The sequence below is a fragment of the Cherax quadricarinatus genome, chromosome 7 (assembly GCF_038502225.1).
Source record: "Cherax quadricarinatus isolate ZL_2023a chromosome 7, ASM3850222v1, whole genome shotgun sequence".
NCBI classification, from domain to species: Eukaryota; Metazoa; Arthropoda; class Malacostraca; order Decapoda; family Parastacidae; genus Cherax; species Cherax quadricarinatus.
The window spans coordinates 24,271,528-24,275,110 of record NC_091298.1 but is presented as its reverse complement, the minus strand read 5'-3'; the positions used below and the strand labels follow the sequence as shown (position 1 = coordinate 24,275,110).

Sequence of the window (3,583 nt, the reverse complement as noted above, 5' to 3'; positions counted from 1 at the left end):
ACGTGTGTTCGAGAAGTTTCAATACTATTACGACCTATACACCGGTATCCATGAGAACCCTGGTATAATATAGGCACGCTACCACTTGAATCCCTGAGATACCCTTTGTAAATATTTGAGCCGCACAACCCTTAATACACTTCAATCTCTGAGATAACTAGTGGGTAAATATTTGAGGCGCTCTGCCATTCATTCACTTCATTTCCTGAGATAAATCTAGTGAACGTTTAAGGCTCTCTTACCACCCTCACCCTTCAAGCTCTGAAATAACTCTGGAGTACATGTTTGCGATGCACTTTACGCTGAGTTCAGTAGAATTTAGGCACAGCAGGACACGTGTTCACTTTTTCTGTTAATGTGGTTCGTAAAAACTACCGGTCAATATACCTCGGGCTGTAACACTTGAGTATAAAATTTTCCACTATAATAGACTGGTTACGTATTTCAAAGTCAGTTGTCAGAATTTCATCTCATGTGTCTTGAATTCTTTAGCCTTAATTCCCACTTATTTTATAATGTCTTTAATTGTAATTTACTTCTATTTTTAAGAGTAGTTTCATCAATAAGTAAAAAAAAAAAAAAAATCCGTGATTCCACACTTCTGTTATTCTGGCAACTTGAATTATATTTAATCTCGCAAATGTATATACCGAGTTCTGTTTTGTTTTGAAATTAAAATTTCTTAAAAGCCAGGTTCGTGAGCTGATTTATAAATACTGTTTAATATGCCCGCAACGAAAGTGGAGACAGATTTATATTACTGTCACAATCCACATTGTAGTACATGAAGGTGTTACTGGCTGTGAAAAATGTGGCAACATTTTTCGAGTTGTCATTAATAATTATTGTTAAATTACATTCCTTTAGAAGTTTAGAGAAACATTTAATATTTTTATTATATATGATAATTAAGTATTTTTATTTGGTATATGACCATATTTACATCATTAATTCAAAGGTGCTAATGTGTTGTGCAAAATATTTTGTTGACACTAGGATAATGAAAATCTTGTCTGAATCCATCCATTCTACTCTATTAATTTATTTCAAATTGTGCTCCCACTAGTAGATATGGTCTCTTTGATTTAAATCTTAGTTTTCTTAATGAAAAATAGATAGCTAGGGTACTTAAGATCTAAAAGAGCTGTAAAGAATCAAAGGCATGAGCGAGTATTTGGAGGATGAGGCGCACCCTCGGACGAAGGGACGTTGTTTACTCGCCATCTTGGTAGCCGGACGCGGCAGCAGCAAGACGCATTATAAGTCGCGTGTATATTCTGATCTTTCGTTGGGGTTTTAATTATCTCAGCGGGACTTCCCTCATTGTTTAATGTTTAAGTATTGTGTGGATTAATATTATGACCCAAGGGCAAGCTGAAAGCACGGACTTTTGGGTTTTACGACCACAAGAAACCAGGTGGATTTACCAGCCAGAACTCTTAGTGAATTGGATTTAATTCTCCCAGAAAGTAGCAAACTCATTTCATTATATTTTATTGGAAACTACAAGGCCTTACTAGGATTTGTATAATGGAGGGGTAAAACATCGCCTATATAGAAGGTGAGCCTAGTGAAGTTTATATATACATGTCTCCAACATTTTCAGTAACATTTTTAGTGTTATTCTTTGTTTATTGTGTACTAGGGCATTATATGTTTAGTTCTAGTGGATGTTATTAGAACTAACTTATGGGCCTTAGAATATAAATTCATGCTCGCTAAGTATTTTGGTGTTAATACACCAAAGGATTTACAGTAATCATGTTAATTATCATTCCATCAGTGATGTGTGGAAGTGTCCAGATAAAGGCAGTGAAGGTTATAGTTACGAGAAGACCAACTATAAGTAAGACCTTATAGGACGGTATAATCAATTCTTATTTTAAGGGGTATTTCACCTTCAGATAGAATAACTAGGCAATGCGTTAATGGAGTGTTCTTAATCCTAGGAATTGGAGCTGCCCTCCGCTACTTGGATCAAACCTTATTTCCCATGCTCTGACCACAATAATAATTCAGATGAATATATAACAATGGTTATAAATGACCATAATTTTTAAAGGGGTGGACCGGTAAGCCAGCGGAAGGCCTCGGTCAGATGACCAAAAGCTCCAAAGGCGGGTCATCATCTGACTAAGACCCGCGTCAGGAAACATTTGTCCTGTTTCCTGACGAACCTTACCTAACCTAACCTAATTCAGATGAAATACCGAATTACACGAGGCTTGTCTGTATGACCCTTGTGGGTTTATCGCTCAGTTTTGATTGCAATAATAATACGAGATTTATGTGGTGATTCTTCACTGATGTAGGAAACAGTGAGAGAATTATAAAGTAGCAGAAAGAAGTGAGAAACTTGGGGGTGAAAGCAAATAGTGGGAGAGTTCGGGAATGCCCGTGGGTGGTGGTCGTCGATGGCAGGTAACAAAGCGAGGACACTCATGGAAGGCAACCAGCAAATAGTGCTGCATTTATTTTAGTGTGTAAGAACTATATCCCTCTCCAACTGGCTCTTTTATTCATACTCGTAAATTCACAAGTAGGATTTATTATTGTTTGACTGTATATTCAACTCTGGAAATACATACCATGTAATCATGAGTATCACAGGAAGTAGTGGGGATATTTTTACATTAGTGGTGAACTTATCAGAATAACACTAACACTAGGAAATATAGATAAATTAAGGCAACTGTATGAGATACAGTTGCATAGAATTATGGGGTCATTAATGTCTCCCTCAACACCCATCCAGGAACAAATTTATAAAAGTGGCACCACCTGACATGAAGTTCTTGTTTTTCTAAAGATTTTAATGGGTGCTCACCAGTCCTGGGTCTTTTGGTATAATGAACCCGTCTTCCTGGAGTCTCAGTTCGTCTAATCTTGAACCATTTGATTTGATTATTGGTTATTACCACCATTGTCTCGGTGCATATACTGAATCTTAGTCTTGTAGTATGTGATATTATATTATTCCACATCTCCTATACTAGAATTGTTTCACACAAATTTCTGTCGTCATTCTAACGTACGGTAGGACAGACCTGTGGACAAGATTGTATCATCATGCACAGAAAATAATGTCTTTATGTCAACTAGTACACAATCATGATGCACGACTCTTGAATAATCGCCACTTGCATTCAGGTCTTAGCTTCAAGTAATTTTCTTGATATGGCTGCTTTTTCCATACTCCATATAGATATTTTGGCCTAAATATAAGTTAATTCCTAGATCTAATGTATTTCATAGGTTTAGATAATTTCGCACATTGACAGTTTTATTAAGGGATTTTAAATATAAATGATGTGACACGAATAGCTTCTCAGGGTGTGGTTAAGCCCGTGCAATTGGATGCGTCTAGCTGTCTTAGACTGAGAGTTAACCGACGTAACTTAAGGTTCTGAATTTGTCTTGGGCTTCATTATTGCTGTAGTTTGAGAAAGCATAAATAAGAAGGAAAATAGATTGAATAGGAGGCTGTATAACTTTGGGGTGAAGGGATGGCGGGGTATGCATAGTAGTACAAAAAGTTGGAGGGAGCGAGAAAAGGTTTTGCTTGCGAGGGGCTTGGACATCC

General features: G+C 36.9%; 1 protein-coding gene across 1 annotated transcript in view; it reads left to right on the top strand.

Annotated features, from left to right (window-relative positions):
• The first annotated feature begins 1,238 nt into the window (after positions 1 to 1,238).
• The window catches only part of LOC128687001 (putative neural-cadherin 2), a 1,231,968-nt gene continuing 1,229,623 nt past the window's right edge, over positions 1,239 to 3,583 (top strand). The window contains exon 1 of the mRNA XM_070082105.1: positions 1,239 to 1,561. The gene's annotated coding sequence lies outside the window, so the exon portion shown is untranslated. The remainder of the gene's footprint in view (positions 1,562 to 3,583) is intronic.